Source organism: Buteo buteo, chromosome Z (assembly GCF_964188355.1).
Source record: "Buteo buteo chromosome Z, bButBut1.hap1.1, whole genome shotgun sequence".
NCBI classification, from domain to species: domain Eukaryota; kingdom Metazoa; phylum Chordata; class Aves; order Accipitriformes; family Accipitridae; genus Buteo; species Buteo buteo.
The window spans coordinates 55,011,417-55,019,134 of record NC_134204.1 but is presented as its reverse complement, the minus strand read 5'-3'; positions in this window follow the sequence as shown (position 1 = coordinate 55,019,134).

Below are 7,718 nucleotides of genomic sequence, written 5' to 3'. Positions count from 1 at the left end.
TTACACTGAAAATGCTAATTTGCATAATTTTTTGTTCCTTCTCATGCCCATGCCTCATTTTAAGACATAATCTGAAAGAGTTATGCAAAGTCTGCACCTAAAACAAAGGAGGAAAATTTAAAAAAAAAAAAACAGTAAAAGGAGACTTTCAAGTGATGAAAGATGAGGGGGGAGGGGGATTAATTCTGTTTTCTCAGATCTTGAACAAGTTGCCTAAGATTGTTGTAAACCCAGCTGCAAAATAATATGAAATAGATGGGACTTCATGAAGGCACACTGTGTCCCTGAACGCTAAACAATGTGCAATTGCACCAGCCTGACACAGCACATTTTCCAACATTTACAAACTTTCTTTCCCTTGCAGATAGTCATGATCGGATGGAGAAGGAGCTTCATGGCATCAGCTCAGTGGGCTTCAGTGCAATCACTAACTGGATTTGAGTTTTGCTTCCTCTGTAAAATATATAATCCTACAGGGGAAAGGAAAGCTCCATCTGTAAAAAGAACCTGATTTATAGTACTTGGGGATTCCAAAGCGGGTGGAAGGTAATAGATTGAGAGCTAAAATACATTATTTCTAACAAGAAGAAGGGGGGGAAGTCTGGAGGAATGGAGACAGGAGTTGCGTAACTAGGCTGGTACTTGCACCCACAGACCATGTGGAAGGTGAAAACAAGCACACAAGTGTCTGCAACAGAATGTGGGCAGCGTTGGTTTGTGTGGTGCAGCTGTGCTAAACCCCAAGCAAATTCACTGGCTTCACACAACAGAAAGCAAGAGGAGAATCAACCCCAAAATTTCATTTCCACAGCAATGCTCCAAAGAGAGCTTGAAACACAGGGCAAAAGGGGAGGAGGGGATGACACAGACTAACTTTGAAAATTCCTGTGCTTCTTTAATTCTATTCATATGAAAGATTTGATAGCTGAGGATGAGAGGTTCTTCCAGTCTGAGAGGTCTTCCAACAAAAGCATCTGCTTAGAAACAAGCAAAAAACGTGTTCTGCTCTCCTTCTGACCAGGAAATGCAAGTAAGAAGTCTTTTTCCTCCCTATAAATATTTAAATTTTCTCCCCCCCCCCCGAAGAGAAAAAGTGAAATTAAATCCAAAAAGTCAGAGTGAGCTTTGAGGTGATTTCTATGCTAGTAAGTTCAAACAAACAAACAAAAAAGGAATCCTTTTCTCCTACTTTGTTTGTTCAAAGATATCAATGAAGTATTTTTTTAAATCTTTCTTTTGTGAAAACCGGGCATTTTTAATGAAACCCCAGTTTGGGGATAAAAAATTACCCTTCCCTGCCTGTGTCCATAATGACTAGTTGGGCTACAGCGGCAGCTTCACATGCAGTGGGGGTCCTCTTTTCCTGGGCTGAGCCTCTTTGGTACACTCTGAGTAAGGAGCAACACAGCATCAAGCCATCCAGGGGCTTGAGAGTGACTTGTGGCAAGCCTGTCCCACCAACACTGATCTACAAGCCCTTTATGTGGCACAGTATTGCCTGCCTTTCCACACTGGCAGTGAGCATGGGGTGCAGGTACCTGTCAGTAGGGGCAGGGGCAGCCTAGTGACAGGCAGGCATGCAGGCAGGTGAGAGCTATGGTTGCAGGAAAGTCTGCACGTCAGGGTTATCTTGAATCTCCCTAAATGTGCAGCAGTGGGAAAGGTGACAGCAGGAATGACCTGGGTGTCTGTTTGGGAACACAATCCGTGCAACTTCACTGTTGTTGGTACCTGGAAGAGCTTGGCTGAAGGCACAGAAACATGGGAAGCTGTGCAGCAGTGGCAGCTCTGACTGCAATAGACAGGGCACCTGTTCCTCCTGCTCACTTTTCTGTTTTGCAGAGAGACTCCTTCAGTCTTCAGCGCCACACAGGCAACAGGAGGGGATTCTTCTTGTGTAAAATAGCCTTTAGCTGTCTTGCCTTGCTTATCCTTTCTATTCCTGTGTTATGTATGACTTGCTGTTCTGCTCCCAGGTTGCCTTATCTTGCAGACAAGGTCCTCTCTCACTGATTACCTCAAGGATTCATGCCTCTTCATCCCGCTCTCTTATTTTCAGTGCAAAATGCAAGCTGCCTACTCCTTCAAATAAAGAGATACAGGCTAGAATATGATGCCCTGCTCTGCTAATAAGCTGCAGATCTGGCTGCGGAGTAAACCCGCACTACAATTTTCTCAACTGTGCTTTAATTAATTATCACGCTGCCAGTAGTGCCTGCCAAAGTCAGCTAGCTGTCTCGCCAGACACATCTTTCAAAATGCAATGCCAAGGGAGAGGCATTCCTGCACCCCTTTTGGGGTGGCGGGTAGGGGAGTGTAGTCCAGCTCCCCACTCATTGGCCATGGGACTGGTATGCTGATCAAGTGTGGTCCCCCTCACTGTCCCTCACATGGCTGCCAAGCCCTGGCTGCAGTAGGTTAAAGATGACGTTGTCTGAAACTTTTCGCAAGGTTACGAAAATGTGCAAGGGCAGGGGGGAGACGGAGAGAGAAGAGCTCAGTCTCAGAGGTGCTTGGGTGCCCGTAGGGGCAGCAGCAAGCCCCTGCACCTTGCCAGCAGGGTGCCTGGTAGGGAGACTTCAGCGTCCCCTGCTCTCTCTTGTTCTTCTCCTGCGACTTGCTGAACTCATCTCTCTAACCATGGGAACAGAGTCTTCTAATTGAAGTCCCAGCCTGACAGTCTGCATCCCTCCTTGCCGAGGGGAGAGCGAGTAGGATGAGAGAGCAATGCACAGCGTCACCAGTGTGGGAAAATGAATGTGTCATTTCCATCTCAAGAAATGTATCAGGGAAGAGAAGCCACTTCTCTGGGCTCTCCAGCAAGGGAGACGATAATCGCACGCTTTCTGCTTTTCCTTTATTTTTCTCTGCAAGGCTGACAGATGGTGTGTGGTGCAGCCAAGGCTGGATTCCAACTTGTATCTCCTTTGGTTGCTCGCAACTTACTGAGAACATATTCCTCCTTGGGCTGACATTTCAGTCTCATCCCAAAGGGGGGTTGTTTTAATTTTCGTTTAGAGTTTAGGCTGAGTTAGCATTGCTGCTCTGGGATTTCGCAACTGGTAAGTAAAAACTCCCTCCTGGCCCCAACACTCCTGCTGTGGACATCCAACCCAAGTGCTCATGGAGGGAGGGGTGTGCTCCCAAAGGACAGTTCAGCCTGCCTGCGGTCAAAGCACACTCGTGCAGTGCCTCCAGGAACTATAGAGAGATCCTGCAGTAATTTTGTGCTCCTAACTTCTATGTGCATCAATTTTTAGGTCTCACGGAGATTTAAATGATTTCGAGCAAAGCTTGAACTCAGTTACTGATCTGCCTTCAAACTGTGAGCAGGAAACAGGCCAAGTTTGCATATGCACAGTAAAATTTCCTTGTCTGGTCTATTCTATTTGCCACATGTAAACAACCAACAAATAGTATTTATTTCCACCCACTTCTTTCGTTGCATTACTTCACTATCTTGACAAGTATGCTGGCACTTTTAGGAATATGTATACCTGTGATCCCTGTCCCAGATATACTCCTGCCAAAATTAAGACATGGCAACAGTGATATAAACAAGAGGAGAAGGGGAGAGGGAGTGTAGGGGCTGCAGCAACAAGATCCTACCATTCTTCAGTTGACCCCAATCACCATGCAAACTATGGGAGGAACCTGAAAAATGGCAGACCTGATTCCTTGGTCATGGAGGGCTTCAGATCCCATAGAAGCATTCTCCAAGTTGGAAAATGACGTTTTCCTTGGGGACCTTTCATTCAGAGACAGCCTATGAGGTAAGTACATCAACTTGTCCTTCAGGGCATCAATGCCGTCTGCTCCTGGCAGCCACAAATCTGGGGAAGCGTTTTTCTGTTTTCAAAGACCCCAAGTGCTCAATCTGGCACCGCTAATGTGAAAGGCATGTGCCTGTCACTGGAGGCATTGCCACGCAGTGCACCAGAGAAGAGGCACGTTCTAGCTCCTGCTGGAGTCCAGGAGCACCAGCTCTGGGTATCAAGGGCGGCCTCGGAAGCAGAAAATACATCTAGTCTACATCAAGGTCCTCTCCACCAGCCGGAGGGCACACAGAGCAGATGGAAATTTGGCTGGTTTGATTGTCTCTGACACCATGGTCCTCCTGACTTATTCCTGCTGTGCCCCAGTGCTTCCGTGGGGCCATAGCAGACACCAGTGAGACCCAGTTGCTGCTCAAGAGGGAACCACCGGCAACAGCTCTTCTCCTCTGCAGCTCCTAAGGCTATGTGTAAGCACTTTACAGAGAGAGTAGGAAGCTTAGGCACCAAAGATTGAAATGGCCTGCCCCAAGGCTGTGTACAAAGCCAGGAGCAGGGAGACCCAGAGCCCCGACCACCTTTGGCAGGCCAGACTCCCCACCCGCTGGCCTTCCTAAGGGCTACAAAACCAGAATAAATAATGAAAAGCAGGAAGAGTATTTGCTGCCTCTGTCTCCTCTGGGTGCCAATGATATCAGGCTCCACCAGTGCATTCACCTCCCCCAAATTCACATCTTCCAGCAGGTTCTTGAAGTCCATTGGGAAATTTTTGTTTTCACGTCTCGTGGTGAAAACGTAGTCATGTGCCCATACAGAAATCTGCAGTTGTGTAAATTATAGGATGCCAAACAAAAATGGCTATTCTTATAAACCTTCCTGTTTACTTACTATGGCAGCTACCTCAGTAAATGTCCCTGTGTTTAAAGTTATAAAGAGGCCATTCAAGGGATCACTAAAAGGCTTAGAAATCTCCGAGAATCAGACTCCAGACATGAAGTAGGTAATGGTCGTATTAGCATAGCCTGTTTTTCTGAGGCAGCTGATAACACTGTAACTAACCAAACTGTGACATAAATTTGCCCCAGGAAACAGGCAAAGTAGCTCTGTGGGTTGTTTCAAATTACTTATCCTGTGGGAATTTTAAGAATTCCTGTTAAATAACTAGGGACATGTGAGTTTGATTTCCAGTCAGTCCGATGCCATGAGAACTCTGGGAATGCAGCTTTTTTTAAGGAATATTAGTTCCTTTGTTGTTGAGTGAACTTCTTCCTCAAATTTTCTAGGGTCACGATGTTTAAAGTCATTCACATCCTTAGGTATTATTTTATATTGGAGTAAGAACTAAGGCTTCCAGGCCTTTGCATGTAGGAACATAAAAAAGCTTTTTTGACCTAAGACAAACATAAAAAGGTTTTTTGACCTAAAAATCTTGGGAAAATAAAATCAGCCGGAGAAGTTCCCAGTGCATACAGTGCTGTGGACTCACACAGCCGAGGTAGGGATGCGGATGCAGTGACAACTCCAAGTGATGAGTGGGAAGGGCCCAGCAGCCCACCAGCCCCCTGGACTGCAGGATGGGCTGAGCTTTTGCTGGGCAGGGGAGAACACCGCTGGCTGGGTGGCACCTCTGACAGCATGTCCATGCTGCACCAAGGCCTTCGTTGCTGGAGCTAGGCTTTTCCTCTGCAGTGAAAAGAAATTATTAACTCTCCACTGCTGTTTTACATTTTCCTCCAAGCACCAAGGCTTTCCTGAGGCAATTTTGATGTAAACCTTACAAATTTTTGTTTTGCACAAAATTTCCTGCAGACCACCAAAGGGCTGCAGTCTTCTTGGCACTCAGCCTTGCCACTCAGCTCCTGCTGGATGCCTCAGCTTGCCTCCAGCCCAGAACCAAAGAGCACTTTCCCATCTAGCAGCTGTAGGAGAGGTTGTTGTGCTAAAGGCAGTTTCTATCTCTTCTGTGTGCTCAGACTGCTCCTAACAGAGATGGCTTTTTCTGAGGACATCTGCATTTACCAGTCATGGCCTACTTCTGGAGATGCTTGGCTCCATGATGCTTAGGCACCCTGGAGGCCAAAATGAAGGACTCTCTTCGGCAGCTGTCCTGACCTAGACATGTTCTTGAATTCAGATCTTAGAAATGCCACCTTAACTCATCATAAGGGCCACTGCAGAAAATGTGAGGAGATGCTGGGAATGGGATGACACTACCCTTCCCCACAGGTGAAGTGGGTGGTGCATGAACAGAGCCCATACATACCTCTTCCACCACAGGGAGAAGCAGGGGTGCATCCAGTTGCATACATAGGTTTTAACCTTGTGGTTTTCTACAAATGTTGTGGCTAACGTATAGGGTTGAACTAACAGGCCTGAGAAGAAGCTGTAGAAAATACACTCAGCAGAAAGAACGAACACTACTCAGTCTAGCTTAAAAACTGCTAGGCTTTCTTTGTTTTGTTTCAAAAGACAAATGCTGGGGTATTTTTTATTTGCCTTGTGGTCTTTAAGGTTTAACATTCTTGTCATCAAACTTTTCTCTGTGGCCATGAAGGCTAAACATTTACTCTTCCCTAATGCAAGCTGTGAGTCGTAAGTAATTGCAGGACTGGCAGAGGAGTCTTACATAAACTACCTGCTTCCATGAGACCTGCCCTCGTTCCTGAGAGTTTCAACTCCTTTTAGGATTAGTGGACAGTTCACAGGCTGCTCCTGGTTTTCTCTTGCTTGTTAATCTCCAATCAGATTTACTGAATAATTCTTTTATCGTTTATTTATGTTTGCCAGCAAACTAGAGGAAAGCCACCGTCTGACTCCTGCAACAGTTCTTATCTTGATATTGTGGTTTGCCATCTCAGCCAAGCAGGGATTTGTTGTTGTTGTTTTGGTCTGTGTATTTGGAAAAACGGTTCCTATGTAAGAGTTTTGCTTTCACAAGGGAGGTCTAAAAAATTTATTTCCTTGTGTTTTAGGGACATTACAGGACACCGATTAGAGGGGACATCCACCCTGTGAGTTGCTTTGCAAGCAATTGAAGAGGACAGTCGCTGCCCTGTTTGGTTCTGGGCTGTCACCTTTATTCCTTCCCAGATAAAGCAGAGACAGACAACAGAGCAAACAAAGCTAATGGGTTATAGCAAATTTGGGGCTGATTAGGCATGGTAAAGGAAGGAGTCAGTGCTCCATGGATAATTCACGATGAAACAGCTGCAGGCTTCTCTTTCGAGGCAGAAGTAGAGCTCAGCAAAGTATTTTCGACATAAATAATTCTTGGCTTTGCAAACTTACATTATGACTCAATCACAGTATTTTGCAGTTTTGTGATGAATTAACTAAATTGCTCAAGATAAAAAAATAATGCCACCCAAACTTTTGTTTTGACATTTTTTAAAGCAGAACACTGCTTTTTAAAACTTTCTGGTTTAGAACATCCTTTCAAATTTGTTTTTAAAAAGTAGAAAAGGAAATGACCACCTAGCTCTTGAAATCAAATTTGAATATTGAACATTTTTTTATTTAATGAGCAGTTGTTGATCATGGATGATTTTAATAAGTAGTTGTGTACTTGTGTTTGGCCTCAGACAGGTATTTCAGCTGTAAGTTTGTTTGTTTCGCTGAATTTCCTCCTGCATCCAACTACTTTCCATTCAAATATCCCACATAAATCCACAAAGACAAGTTCAGCTGCTCTGTGCCCTGTGCAAGTGGCAGTCTCAGAGGTGCTAAGCGGCTATAAACTCGGTCCAGCTGGCAGGGCAAGTCATGTATCTCCTTTCCTTTTGCTGGAACAGTACTAGCCAGAGAAGTGTACTACAAACATGCCAGCTTCCCCGATACTGGCAGAAAAATACCACTCTTAATGGTAACCCACTGCCATACTTCTTGGTCTGTGTTTTTGAGATCTCTTGGGATCACTTGTGCTTGTGCAGAGTAACTCAGTATCAC